This window comes from Gambusia affinis, linkage group LG14 (assembly GCF_019740435.1).
Source record: "Gambusia affinis linkage group LG14, SWU_Gaff_1.0, whole genome shotgun sequence".
In the NCBI taxonomy this organism is placed as follows: domain Eukaryota; kingdom Metazoa; phylum Chordata; class Actinopteri; order Cyprinodontiformes; family Poeciliidae; genus Gambusia; species Gambusia affinis.
In genome coordinates this window covers 11,038,122-11,054,400 of record NC_057881.1, presented here as the reverse complement: position 1 = coordinate 11,054,400, position 16,279 = coordinate 11,038,122, and positions in this window count along the sequence as shown.

Below are 16,279 nucleotides of genomic sequence, written 5' to 3'. Positions count from 1 at the left end.
TTATTTTGCAGCTAACTCGAAATATTCTGCATCCCTATCAGAAAAAATGTTTTTGAGGAATCATCAAATTAGAGAGAGATACTCACAAATGTTTGACTGAAGGATCTTTGTGATGAGCTTATAACTAGTAATGCCACCACACTCTGACAGAAATAGAAATAACCCCACTTATTTCACTGAAGCATTGAATGTGGGCAACTTGCAAACCTGCGAAACCACCTGACACAATAGATCTTTGCTGTAGAGCACAGGAAACTGTAATTTTCTACAACAGGGAAGTTTAAAAAAAAAATCACAGCTGGTAAAAGTAATCAAAAAGTAACCATGAACTTTCCACAAGAATGTCTGCAACCTTTAAAGTTAAACAAACACAAAGTAAGATAAACTGAAAACAGCGTAATCAATGAATTCAAACTGATTATTACTGTAATGAGTATAATAGGTAAAAGGAAACATGAATAGATAAGTTTCAAAAAGCTAAATATAAGGTAATAAGTAAACAAAGGTAACACAAAAATTAAAATGTGATGAGTAAATGTGTAATTATAATAAATGATAACTGACACATTTTTCCAACAATGTCCATCTTGGTAATATGGGAAAATACATTTTAAAAATTAGGGTAGCTTTTAAAAAAATGTGCCAAGCACTGAAGCTCAGCAGTAGAATCAATAAATTGATTCCAATAATTTCCCAGGAACTGAGGCTAAGACAACAGTAACAGTGTCGTTCTCTGCAGTATTTAGTAGATTAATGGATTTTTGGCAGAAGCAGGTGAAGAGGCTGTAGCACAGTTTGAGGCGTGAGAAGATGAATGTGTGTGGCCTGTCTTGCAAGGCCATGTAATCTCACGCAGAGTAAAAGGAGCTGTCCTTTTATACTGGGAGGTTAACAGCATGTTGGTGGGGCAGAGTGGGGTTAGAGTGACTGGGAATGAGACGAAAGGTTTATAAAAATAAAAAAAAGGCAGAAAATGGAGGGAAGAAGGAAAAAAGGATGGATGGAGATGGTGAATAATAGAGTGATTGGAAAATTCATCACATACACAATCCTAACGGCAAAGATTACTCAACAGAGCAACGGCAAAAACTGCCTGGTGACCCCCGGGGCGTTTTACCCCGGGCAGCTAGCAAGTTTAGACCACTGCTGTTTAGAGGCCCCTGGGCAGAGATTGAATAATACAGGCCAAAATATGTGTCAGTGTAGTTCTGAACCACAGTGAATAAATCATAGCATTATGTTGTCAGAGAGCCTGCAGCAAGTTCCCAAACTGTGGAGTTTGGGGTTTGCCAAAAACTAATAAAGAGGGAAGAAAGTCATTCTCTTACACAAAAATTATGCCGACTTTATTATTTCTGCTTTTCCTCTACAAATCATTCAAATTAGTCTTAGAAAGCAAAAAAAAAAAAAAAATCCATTTATACTAGCTCCACAGATTCAAACTAGACTCACCTCTTTGATTCATTGCTGCAGTCAATGTTAAAAACTTGGATTATTTGAGATTTACTTTGTAAAAGTTGAATTAGTGCCTTGTTCTACTGTTTGATTTTTCTTATTGAGAGTTTTTCAAAGTGTGAAGCGGATACTAAGAGAACACAGGAATATTTTTTCTTCTGCATCACTCTAGTAACTCCTATGTTTGCTTTTGAAGACTGGAAAAAGAGTGCCCTCTATCAGGGTAACACTTGAAGCAAAGAAAAATCCTTTTGTAAACCAAACCAAGAGGCTTTTTCTGTGTGCAATACGAACAAAGCAGGAACAAAATAATTGCATAAATGCATAAAAAGTATTTTAAAAATAGCAGTTTTTTACATTTTCAACTGTACACAGGTTTGCTTTACGCAGATGGTGTCTGAGAGTCCAGGACAAATTTTATGCCACATTAGAAATTATATCCAGTGCAGGACAAAATTAATTTGCTGCAGTCAAACATCTAATTTCAAGTTAAATTCAAATGCATTCACACCCCTGACAAATATGCATTCTATATATATATATATATATATATATATAAAATCAGGGTTTTGGTTTACCATTTTATAAAAAGATTATATACTGAACTGTTCTCTTCCTGAAAAGTTCATGCAAAAAACTGTACTGATATATCAGCAGTCAAACCACTCTCATAACTGCTAACCATAACTGTTTTCACTGACATTTCTCAGAAGAGCAACACTTGGTTTCCTTTCTGGACACAAGCTTGCTTATTATTGCAACTGATGGACAGACGGATGTCTTGTGCCTACCTCCAGTGCTCATTTGGGTACACCCAAAACAGGTTGCCAGTCCACAGACGGAAGCACTCATCCCAATTAGCAGTCGTATTTTGAGACTGTGGGAGGAAGCTGGAGTACCTGGAAAGAAGCCATGATTGCATGGGGAGGGCATGCAAAACTCTGGGCAGAAGGACTTGTTTGAGTAGAAATCCCTACATTTTTATTAGCTTAAAAGAATTTAGCATTTTATTTCAGTTTTGTGTATATTTTGTGGAACTTTGTTACTTTGCTCTCATTCTTAAAACCTTTTATTAATGACAAAGATGTACGCAGTACAGAAAGAATGATCAGCTTTATAGTCTTGAGTGCTTAAAAGGCAACCAAACTTCTGCTCTCATTTGGTGAAGACAAAATAAAAAGTGCAATTGTCTCCTGCTTAGCAGATAACTGAGAAATGAACTTTGCAGGTTTACTGGTATTTTATAGCATTTCCAAATGTCAAAAGTGAAAGTAGGACATCAAATAATAGACAATGCCATGACTCTCAATGGTTAGTAGAACTTAAACTACCAACAAATCTTCAGATGACCTTCTCAAAATGGGCTATTTTCAATAAGAATACTGTTAAGCACCTTTAAATTATTTCCTATTATTGTGACCGTTAGTTAAAAAATATATTCCAGCAGAAGCAGTTATTTCTGGCCACATCCTTGCTAGTGTATATATCCTCTAAAGCCGTCTTGACTTCATAAGCATGGCTATGTATGCACACTGTACGTTACCTAAACACTGATGCTTGATGCTGGCAAAGGAAACAGAAGCCATCTTTGTCATTCCTCCCCCTCTCCTTCTGAATATTTCTGTTTATATTCGTCCCACGCTTTGAAGTGGTCAGACCCTCGCGTGTTAGTTTTGATGCTTTAATGAATAGACTGTTTTCATGTGACGCATTGGAAAATGGAAACTATGATTCTCTCTGTCTCTCTCTTTCATCATCTGTCTGTGTTTCTTTCACCGGGAGCATTTCTCTTGGTGCACCCTGTCACCTTCTATCACTGCGCCCACCACTGAATTTTAATTCAGTATTTTTAACAGTTATCCATCCATCCATTTTCTTTACACCCTTGTCCCATTTTTAATAATTATTTCTATTAAACTGTTTGTTGTAGTTTATTTCTCTCTCTGTTTTGCCTTCTGTTCTTGACTCTTTTTGTCCTCCCTTTAGTTATTTTATATGTTTAAAGTTTCATATTACACCTTTAGATTGTTCTTTAACTTTCAAGGCCTGAAATGAAACAAATTTGACTTGTTTTCTATACATAAAATAAGTCAATATTTTCTTACAACAGTGTGACGATGAGTTGAAAGACAAGTCTCATCAGATTTATGCAAATCGTTCTCATCAGCAATTATCAAGATTCTCTAATCAGCAAAAAATAAACAAGAGGAAACAGTTTGTGGCTTAATTAAGTTTTAATTTACAGCTACAGTGTCACACCAAATGTACATCAGTTGTTTATTGACAATGTTTCCCTTCAAAAGAATCTTTTATAAATCCACGGTTTCTTTGATGCTCTTGAATTTCACTGCTTTTAGGATCTTCATTGTGTTCCTGATTTATATTTGCTACAAAAGTCTTGATTCAACATTATTTATAATTGTATATTTAATTTTGAAATTTTGCTTTAGCAGACTCCAACTGTGTATCTATGCATGTGTGTGTGTGAGAGAGGCTCTTTCCTGAAAAGAAAAAGTTCTCCAATGGGCGCGGTAAAGACTCTGCAACTTTCACACCTGACTGCAATTCCATCATTAGTCTGGTAAAAATATAAGGCGCTGTTTGACGACCAATCTTTGTCTAATGAACAGCCAGTGTGGGAGAGCCAAGCCTCCTTGCGGCAGAGCTTCACTGGAGTATTCACTCGCTCCACAGTCGTCCTCTGGCTCCTTTGTCACCAATGTTCAGTCCTTATCTAGAATCCCAAGTCTTTTCTCAAAATTTCACAGATCAGAACTTCCTCTTCCTGAATGAAACCAATCAGTCCCTTCTCTTTGGGACCATTCACAAGCATTCTTCCCTTATCTAACAATGGGGTCTGGATCATCATCTGATATGGCTGCAAAATTTGTCTTTTTAAAGAGTTTTTGCTCAGTTCCTCAACAATCTCACTCCTTAACGGATGTATACAGTAAAGAGCTGTGAAAACGCCTGGCTCTCCTCTGAACTGATCTCATTTGGGCAAAATTCAGTCTGACCAAAGACACAGATGACTGGTTCTACCTCAGACTGATTTGTTTTTATACAGCTGAGCGTTCTTCTCTCATAAAGAAAGCCAAATCAGAATATTACTTGACTGTCACCTCTGAAATATAAATAGTCCCAAGACGTTTTGGGAGGCTATTTCTGTATGTAAAACATGTCATGTCTACATATTATTTAGGACAAAGTCAAGATCCTGAACAGTTTCAACAGTTCTCTCTTTTTCTCTCTTCTGGCTCCATGTTTAATTCTACTTCTTCTGGGAAACCTTGTTCCGACACGGCAAAATAGACAAGTCCAGTTTTTCGTTTTGTTTTGGGTTTTTTTTAAAATCTTTTTCTGTTTACTTTCATGACCATCAAAAATAATCCTACATCGGTTCGTCTGTTTCTTCGTCGGTTGTGGCAGGCGGATGTTCGCCAGGTTCTGCTGAAGGCTTCTTCCTGTTAAACGAGAGTTTACTTTATGTCGCTGTATTGAGTCTTAAATTTGAGTCCTCTGATCCTGAACATTACGAGATGCAACTGTCAAGTAAGACTCTAAACATAATCCTGCCAGCCACTAAAACCCACTGAAGTGTCATTAAGTCCACTCACTCTTCCAGAGTTTTGGTGGTCCACACAAAGTGCAACTCGAGGCCTGCAAACAGTCAACCATTCAAACTTTTGCCTTATTTTCTCAGAGCATTTCATGCTTTTGACTCACACACATAACTGAGCATGACACTAGTTCCTGCAGTGGAAACAACAAGCATTTGAAAAAAACGGCCCAGAAAACGACACTGCTTCCTGGAAAAAGCTACAGCAGTGGAGAGGCACCTATAATTTTCTTGATTACTGTTCAACCTTAGAGCACAAAGCTTTTCTTTTTCTCCTGTTAATGGATGGAACAGTCTTATGGTTTATATTTAACAAGTTTATCACCATGTTTACCTAAGAAGTGTTGATCTGAATTAAACATAACGTAATACATGACTTCATGATTGATACTGGCCCATTTTTTTTTTTTTTTTTAAAGAAACGGGGATAAGAGCAGGGTGAAAACGCAGTGGTAATGTTCCACTGTGCTGACACTTTCTTAAAAAAACTCACCATTTCCTAAACTTTCCACAGCTTTCATCAGTCCAGATTTTTTGTTGCTTTTTTACAGTGAATGCATGTGAAATGACAGGGCTGGAGAAAGAGTACCTATGTTCAGTTTTAAATGAGTAGGTGATTGCTTTCCCTACATGTTGTGTGATTAGATTTGTCTGCTTCTACCTTCAGGGTTGTTGTTTTTGTCTTGCGGCCAGCATGTAAAAGCCGTGGCTTTAAACAGGCACACACACGCATACACACGGTCTCTGTTTCACACACAATCTCCCAGCAGCTCGTAGCCATGGATGGACGCCAATATTTCATCTATACTACAGTGTTACTCACGCAGAACGCACACGCAGCAGCACGCATATGGCAAAGCAATCAGTGACTCTAAGCTGCAGACACAAAGATTTGTTGTAATAACTGCTCTTTTTGTTGAGCATGATAAAAGGTTTATAGTAATGAAATGTAATAATGTTTCTGACTGAAGCTTTTAAAGTTCTGAAATACACCCAGAGCACAGCAGCAACTAGAAATTATACTCATGAAACCAGAAAAGACTTTGACAAACAGTTCTTCAGAAAATAATTACAGAGCGCTGCTGCTGCTCTAATTATTAGAATTGACAAAATCAGATAAATTGCATTTAATTTCACTGACAATGATGCTAAAGAGCACCAAGGAAGGATAAAAATGCTATCACTATAGTTAATTTACACATAAAACCTTCATATTAGACATCCTCTCCATCTCAAAGATCAGTTTTTAAAGGCCAATGCAGACAAAGCAACAAGCATTTATACCCTTACAGAGTTCTTCTATTTTAGCCTTTTATTCATATCTACGTGTTTTGGACTATGAAACAAATTTTAACATCAGTGAAAGACAACAAAAGCAACATAAAGAGTCTCAGTTGTTTCTCCCTGAATGGCTTTTCAAAGACTATCAGTAATCTGTGACAGATTTTCAAAGCAAAGCAACTTTTGTAGCTGGTCCACTGGTTTGCATGAAAAATTTGCAAGGCATAAAAAGAGATAATTCATCTGAGTACTTTTTACACCAGAATCATTCATTTTAGCTCGACAACCAGTCGACTGCACTTTCGTCACAGCTTGCCAATTTGTTTTTGAGGTACAGTTTGTTTCCAGTCATTTTAGCTGTCACTACATTGACTTTCCCACTCGTACACCCATGCAGAAATAATGCATTACAAGTACACATCATTCCTCCTTTGTTATCTGCTGTCATTGTCTTAGTGGTCTCAGAGGAGAAGGAAAGTTCTACCCTGAGGTCTCGCTCACCACCATAAACTATTAATCTGCCAAATTGCAGCGCATTCCAGCTCTTAGTTTATGACGAAATGTCACCGTTTATGTCCCTTCTTCGTGACCTGTCCTCCATCCCTTCTGGGCTTTTTCTCACAAAGTCTTTAGCCAATCCCATTAGATCACAGACAAACTTGTTCTCATTTGGCAACTGCTGGAGGCAGGTTTTAATGCAAGCAGACAGGGAAAATCAGTGCAAAATAAATAAAACGTCAACATATCACAAAAACAATAGATATATTCAACATTAAAATAAGCTTTTCTATTTTCCTCAAACGAATACTAATCTGCTACTAGCTATTTATTTAACTGCATCTAAGTCTTCGTATTACGATAGCCTTATTGTCCTTGTAACACTATACAAATTAAGAGTGAGGGTAATGGCACATAAAAACTACAAGACCACCTCCTTTACGGTCTCTGTCCCACAGAAGAAGAAATCATGATGCTACTTATAAGGCATGATACTGGCATATTTGTCACACAGGTAGACAGCTATACCTATTAAAATAGAGTTAAACCCAATAAAACGTGTCTCTGTAGCGTGGAAAAACTTGAACATGTTCAAGGGGCATGAAGGTATTTTAAGCTACTGTAAGAATCAATCGGTTTTGGTGCTGATCTTGCATAAAACTGGTTCAATAGCTGGAGCTGGACAATAAATTCATTATTAAAATAGTTGCTCTCTTTTTGTGCTTTATTTATCTATGCCGATACACACTTTAGATGGTCACTCACAAATTTTTCTATTTCTTTCTTTCATCGTTTTAATTTGAAATGTACATATTTTAAAATCTTTTTAAGTCTTGATAAAATGTTTAAAAAATAAAAGGTGGAATTACATGTTAGATGAATTAAAGTCAACTGCAATAGAAAAATTGTTAAAAAAACCAATATGTCCAGTCTCGTCACCATGGTGCTTGCACTTTAGTTTTGAATGAAATTCACTTAACATAATTCAAAATTCCCCTACAGAACATTGTAATTTAACTAATGCTTTTCTTCTCACTTGTCAGTGCTTTTAATGCTAGCTAACATTCAGTTCTCACTCCTGCTGGGATATTTATGGAAACACTTTTGATGCGGTAAAATTCGGAGATTTAGCCCCCACAAATCAACTCCTGTGTCTGCTGGAGGCAAGTTTCTTGCGTGTCAGCTGCAGACATCACTGCTTGATTCAAGGGGCGATGCTTGGAAATTAATATGGAAATAAACCTGCCATCATATTGAGAATAATCACTCTGACTAGAAACCTTAACCACAGGTTTCCCTCAGGACACTTCCTGCTCCCGTCTTCTTTTTTTTTTTTTTTTTTTTTTTTTTTTTTGGAGCCTCTGCTTAGATGTCGGAGATGTTGTGTGATGATTTTATTACCATAACACTCCGCAGCATGGATTGGTCCTATGCGCTCAAGCAAGCAAACACACATTTTATTCATGTGAAACTAGAGCAGCAGTTATGTAAAACATGTGGTTTAAATGCTGCAGAGGCCTTCATGTATTACAACTAGAAACAGCACTTGTGGGGCGGAGCAACCACATCCACATGTGTGCACAACATACATAAATATAAACACGTATTCTCTCACAATGCCTCTCAGTCTTTCTCCTGAATCATTCAGAAGAGGGAATAACGGCAGGTTTGTGCGTCTGGTCGGAATATTGAATTTAATATTCCTGTTGTGGAGGCGAGCAGGCCGGATGCATGTGAGGGTGAGACAGACAGATTGGGAAATGTTACTCATGTAATCATCGCTTCACCAGAAAGAAGAAAAAAAAAAAATCCAGTGCCTTTTTTTGTCAAGTGTGCTTACCACATGTTGCTAAAAAGGTCACTTTTTATTGAGAGATTTGCGGTAAAACTTAGCAGTTTCCCTTTGAAATAAATTTGTTTTAAAATGCTGCCATTCTGCCAGGGTCTGATGAATCACCACACTCACGTAGACAACCGGACCAAAACAGAAACCATGAGCATCCACAGACCTGGCAGTGTTATTTGTTAGGCAGACTGTGTTAAGGTTCTTCTCTTTCTTTCTTTTTTCCCTTCAGAAAGTCAAACATTCTTTTAATCTTCCTCATCAACAGATCTCCAGATTTTCTGCAGAACCAAAGAGCATTTTATATATATATATGCATATATATATATGTATAAATATATATAATGTTTTAGGGACATTACACATTATTTGACTCTTCTGTAAATGCACTAAAGGCTATTTTTCATTTGTGGGCAATTCTCGTTTTGTCCTGCTAAAAACAAACAAAGATTACCCCAACAAGGTTAAAATGACTTCGCTACATAAATTGTCAATAAAAAAAAAACAAAGAATCTACAGCACATAAGAAGTAATTTAAACTAAATTAGTCCTTCACATGGTAAGGTTAGGAGAAGGTACTTATTCAAAATATTGATAGATCTGATGTGCTATGAACCAATTCTTTAATTGTTTTTTAAACAAATATACGTTAGATAACTATATATCAAGAAAATGTCTAAACAATCTACCGGTAAGTTGAATTTAGTATTTATTTCATTTGAAAATGAAGTGTTACAGTATAAATCTATAAATGGCAAAATGGAGAGTTAAAATAGTAAAAATAGTGTTTATGAAGTCTAAACACACATCTGTTTTAATCCAGATTAAACACTACACACTAATTTAAACACTCACAGGTGTTTTCTGCTGTATGATACTGTAGCAAATCAGAAATTCTGATATTGACTGAAAGTCTCAAATTTTTCTTTAACAAAAACAAACCTTAAATATGCTATCAGTTTGCCACACCTCAATATATTAAACACTGAATAGTTTTGAGCAGTTTATCACACTAAGCCAGATCAAACTGTTAAAGTTTCAGTTTGCTTTTTTCATAATTTTATAATTTTATTCGTTAATTTGCTTCGTTTAAATCTGGACCCTATACATTGATCTGAATGGCCTCTACAAACGGACATATCATTGACTCCAAACTAAATGAGGTGAGAGTTGACGTCTAAATCAGGTCTGCTGCTCACTGGGGAGCTTTCAGTATTTCAATACTTCATGTCGCTGACCACAAAGCATGGTGTGCAGGGAAATCAAGTCAGGTCAACGCCTAATAGAGAAACGATTCTGACATTTGGCTTCAACGATGCATCACCCTTCAGTTGATTGTTGAAATTTAATGTGCGAAACCAACACAAAGTAATTTGTAATTGTGAATTGAAGGAAAAATAATTGCAAGAAAAAAGTAAAATCAGTTTCAATTTATGTTCTGACCACTATTCTCATAAAACATGGGGATGAAACACAGCGGCATTTTTATCGTGCTGTGACTTTTCTTTTTTTCTAGAAAACCGGAAGTTGGACGGAGCTGAATACCAGGGTGACTCAGGTGGATTTTCATTTTCCAGCAGTGCAGCACCCTAAAAGTTTACATCCTCGGTTACAATCTCATGGCTTAGATCAAACATATACATGCACCGTGATAAATGGCCAAGCGAGAGTCCAGGCAAACTTTAATGAATTTGCAGCAAAATAATAGATTTTTCCAGGCGTCTTTAATCCAATCCTACGGTGGCCGTACTATCTGATTGAGTTTGAGTTATTTTGCAAAGAAAATGAACAAAAATATTAATTTTTAGATGATATGGTGCAAAGTTGGTAGAGACATATTCCAAAAGACATGCAGCTTCAAAGGCAGAAGGTGGTTGTAAAAAAGCATAAAAGGCAGAATTAATGAGCTCAACATAATTTTCAGATTTATGTTCCAAAAATAAATAAAAAAACATTGAAAAAGCATGTAAAATCCATCTACTTGATTATTATGCAAGTAAAACTTCTGCATAATATAGCACTGCATTGATTCATCAGACAAAATCCCCAAAAGATTCTTTAAAGTTGTTAGTTAAGGGCAATGAATGCTGACGCAAGACACTTTTAAAGGACCAGAGAATAATCTTGACCTTTGGTGGATTAGCACACAGAAATCGATTAAATCTCAACTCTCAACAGGCTCTCTTTGCTGAGTCAGGGAAGGTGTGATTCTTACCTTTAGCCAGCGATAAAAAGAAAACGAGCAGTGTTCACATCAATTGCAAAAAAATTTCAGCAATTTATGACAACCACATCTGTGAATCATGGGAGAAAAAAAAAATACTTAGTGAAGCCTGCAATTATTTTTAAATATGTCCCAGTCCTGGAATTACACAATTTACAGTGGGATTAGGTTGGAAAGCACCAACTGCTGTGTGCCAAGTTTTCAGCTAATGGCTCTTCATGGATCTCCTTATTGGGAAAGAAATTGTATTTTATTTCTAGCTACTTGTTTAAATTGTCATGCGTTCAGCTAAATAAATGGGAAGAAATTGTGCTTCTGGAACAGACTACCTGTAAGAAAGTAAAAGGGGTTCAAAAAATTATTTTCATTCTGAAAATGGATGTGTTCTCGGCTAAAAATGAGTGGATAAAGCAGCCAGAGAAGGAAGGGAGACAGACATTAAGAAAAAAGTAAAGAATGAGAAAAGAAGAAAATACTCAAGACTTTTTAGGTCAGTATGGCAAAACTCCTCACAAGTTAAAAGAAACTGATAGCTTCAAATAGCACCTCTAAAACTTTAGCTATGATGAGATTCAACAAAGTGGCAGATGAAGATTTAATGGAAAATTCATCTGCAAAGATGATTGACCACTTGAGACTCCTTTCAAGATTAGCATTAGTTTTTTCCTCTAATATTCTCACTCTGACAAATTTCATATATATTCATCTCAATTGTGTTAAACTATCAAAAATGTTTGTTTACACGCTCAGCTTGAGTGCGGCTGCTTCTCAGTCAGGGCCACAATACCAACCACAGCGACACACACCATCAGTTCCTGATGAAGGAAAATAACTCTAATTTAATTTTCCAGCAACTTGCTTACAATGATTTAACAGTAACCAATACTGCTGGTTAGTGTAATTGGTATTAGTGTAATACCAATGCTAAGCAGCAATACTGCTTAGCATTGGTATTACACTACATCACTTTGTGACTGAGAGTCACAATGTGATGTATGGATGTTTATTTGAAGAAAAATTGGTATCTTTTCAAATGCCAGCAGGAAACGACAAAGCACAGCTAATATGTTCTGCTTTTTTGTCTTTGGAAATTTATTTTCATTTTCGACTGATTTGTGTCTGGACGTTTTTTTGCTAATGTACGCAAAAAAACCTGATATAAAATTTTAAAGGTAAATTCTCATAGACAAGAGTCAAGATTATTAGAAAAATCATCATTATAAAGTAATAAAACCCCCTATTAATGCTTTTAGCGGCTTAGTGGTGTTACTGCATAGATTATGAATGCCATTCTGAACCCCAAATGTTTCAAAGACCATAGATCAGAGGCATCCAACTCCAGTCCTCAAGGGCCACTATCCTGCAGCCACAGGTACAAAACACTGGAATGAAATGTCTTAATTACCTCCTCATTGTGTAGATCAGTTTTCCAGAGCCTTGCTAATGACCTTATTAATTATTTTATTCAGGTCTGGTGCAGCAGAGGCACATCTAAAAGCTGCAGGGCAGCGGCCCTCCAGGACTGGAGTTTGACACCTGTGCCTTAGATGCTTGAAAAATGGAGCAGCTGTTTTTTTGTGCTCTGTGGCTTTTTTACTCCATTCTTATCCAACTTATTTTATTTAAGGGAACAACTTCTCAAACTGAATACACAAGTAAAAGCAGCTCAGCTGTTCTTGCATCAACAGGAGGAAACCTTCTCACCTCTCATCTCAGCTGCTCTTTTCTGACTTGGTGAAAAGAAAAACCTTCAAATAACTGCGTGAGAGTTTTTGAGAACAGTCAGCAGATGCACATGACCTGCTTTGGTCATTACTATCAAACGTTGCTAAGTGGACAGAAACATGCTGAATTGATATTTTAGGGCTTAATTAATTTTTTTTAATACATGAATATTTATCTTTAAATCTCTTCCCTCATAAAATCTGGGGATATTAAAGTAAATAAAATGCAGCCGAGGACTCGTCTTGAGGAGAAAAGCTTAAAACTTCTTTAAAATTAGAGTACTTGCACTCAAAGACAAAAACGCAAAATCTTTTCCATAGCAACATCATAACTGGATAGGAAGCTTTGACTATGAACCTATAAAAATACAGAAGCATTTGTCATTTTCCTCTCCAACACCATTCCCGGAACAGCAACCATCAGGCTGCCAGCCCACTTTCCAATGTGAAGCGCACTCTGCACTAACACAGCGCTTTCTATTTATCTGCTTTTACATCTCGTAAGAATGCTTTTCACTGTTTATCTTCATTTCATCTGGCAGTGTGGCTCACGACGTATCCAAAGCTCTTAGCCTTGTTGATTCTGAAACAAATAAGTTGTTTTGAGGTGAAACGCCCCACCGTCTCTCCGCTTATTCTGTTTATTTCATCCTTACCTCATTCTCCCGAGGAAAATTTGATGGCCAGAAAACAGTTTTCGGTGCAGCGAGCCGCAGCCTGTTGTTTGCTGATGATGATGATTTAGACACTGAAGCCTGAGCTGCTGCTGTGCACATCGAGCAAGAACAGCTGGAGGGAGAGCATTTCTGAAATCGGATGAAACTTAGATTTTTTTATCTAGCAAAACATTTAAATCCAGGAAGAATTAGAAATTGCAGAGTTTAAGCAATTTCTATGAGCGTTTCTGCATCCCTTGTTTAGTTTAAAAGACTTCTGTTTACTTTATTATTCGTAGTTCTTAACACAGGAATTTTAATTTGATTATTTTGCCATCTTGTGATGATGAATGAATAAATTAATTAGTTTTCTGGTAACATTCTTTGATTATCTTGGGAAAACGACATTTGTTTTATTGATCAAGATAATTACGGTGAGAATTTGTGTCTGGTTTACTTGATCATATCTAATTAAAGTTTTAATGACTGCTGGAGAGAATCTATAATTGAACAGCAGGGATATACATGAAGGTTTAGATGCGTAGATAAAAATCTTTTCTGATTGTAGGTAGCGAGGGTGGAAAAAAAACAAACTAACTCCTCTACTTCAACCAATAACTGTTCAAACAAAATGTATTGACAGCAAAACAGATAGACATCAACTCAAATCAGTTGTTACAGTCAACACTTATTTTATATGACTTCAGAGGAGCAAAGTTGAAATCCTAAAACATTTTGGTTTTCTCTTTTATTTGCTCCAGGTAAATAGCAGTGTTGCAGGGGTTTCTGGGAAAGTTTCCATTTTTCCTAAACTTAGCTTTTTCTGTGGCGTTTGGCTTCTTTACGAAGCTATTCCAGCTCACCACAACACACATTTAATCAAACAGGAAAGGTTAAAAGGAATAAATATTTAACGTTTTGATGATTGCCAGTGCAAGATGAGGACTGTGATGACTCGGGTGGAGAAGAGTATGATGGTGGCTCGATAGGAGAAAACAATGATCATGGTAGCCCAGTTGGCAACGATGGTGAACAGCCTGTACAGACGCTCTGTTGAGAATAAATGTGACGAGGAGACAAAAAGATGATGGGACTTAAGATTCTGGTGAAAGTTGCTGCTCTGATAAAGAAGACGGTATCTCAGAGTAGAAGACGTTTTGATTTTGCAGCTTTGCTGAAGGCTGCTTACCGTACATGAAACCGGCTTTTCTGGTGAAGACTGTTGCTTCCACGAAGATGAAGGCATTCCTGAGGGAGATCATGCAGGCTGCTCGGATGGAGATGATAAAGGTGAAGGCAGAGGCTGTCGAGGGTTGAATCAGGACTGTGGCTGTGTGCGAGTACTGGATCCCAAGCACAGAGCTTGACCTTCTAAGCAGGATGAGACGCCTGTGCTTGGTTCCACAACGACTGAAGAGACGGCTACGGTTTGAAACCTTGGAGAGAGAAGGCGATGCACCAACCCAAGCAGCTCCTGTTGTGACAACATTTTGATGTTTTATCTGCATTTCTACAAGTTCCATGATAGAATGAACAACAAGCCATGCATAGATCACAAGAACTCTTGATTAAAAGCCAAAATTTGTTTGGAAAAACTTATAGTGTCACCGAAACACACTTTAGTCTCTCACAAGCTGATTTTCTGTGAATTATGCCTCTAACACCACAGCACATGCACATGGTCAAACGCAATCTCTGAGGAAAACACAGACAAACTACCTTATTGCCAAAGATATATGTCACCAACAGACAGCATTGATTAGTACAGCACAGCAGCAGTAAACAGCTTCCCGTCAACTGCATATTATTTTTGCTCTGGTGTGTGTGTGGTGTGCAAAGAAAACCAGTGCTTTGATAAGTTTAATACATCGTGCAGCCAACCTTGCATTTGCATTTTTGCGTGTGTGTGTGTGTGTATCCTTCATGTCCTTTGTTCACCTCTTCCTATAACTATAAATACTTTCTGCAACTGACTCATTCTGTCACACACACGCACACACACATCCATAACTATAATTTGTGTCTAACTGCAACACCCTGTCCAAGGTACGAGGCTATTTATACATGTGTTCGTCAACCATGTGAAATAAAACGCATCAACTCAAAACCCCAACAACAGCGGCCGCATAATAGATTATGCGTGTGCCGTTATGTGTGTGTGTTACTGCCGGTACGGTACATAAAGCAGGTTTCTGCAGGTCGCAAGGCTGAAGTGCACATCTGCAGGGAGCCTGAAAGCTCACCTAGAGAGAGAGGTTGGAGGTCGTTAAAATGTCCACAGGCATTTACAACATCTGGGACCACATAGCGGAGAAGCCCACCACACTGTAGCATTCAGTGGTGATGCCCTTACCCAGAGTCCAATATCAGGTGCAAGCAAGTCATTGTTGATAGGGTTCCACTGCTTCTGTTTACCAAGAGAAAATCTTTAATTTATGATCTAAATTGCCTCTACTTACATACCTCTATTACCGTTTTCATATGAACAAAGGGAAAAACTCGCTGGTCTATGTTTCATATGTGACTGCAAAAGAGCATTGGTGAAAATAATTAGAGAAAAATATGTACTGTAAAAAAAAAAAAAAAATGCATTTTTGAATGTAAAAAATGAAATCCACATTTTTTACCCCGCGTTTTCTATGTTACTGCCCTACATGGTTTTTATGGATTTTCAGCTACAATACAACCTAATTTCCATATGCAATTACTTTGCATGGTTTGGATTTTTTTTGTTGCATTTAATTCATCCCTTAAGTCCATTTGTGGTATTTCTCTTTTGCTCCCAAATATTTTAAAAGCGTTAACAATCTTTTAATCATTTTTAATACATAACCCTTTTATGAATAATGTAATTATATATTTATAATATTTTTTTTGTTACCAGTATTAAATATTATCATTGTATGAATATTATGTATTTATATAATAGAAAAAAATAGAAAAGCCCACAGAGGAACTGGATCTGCAAATTAGCTGGTA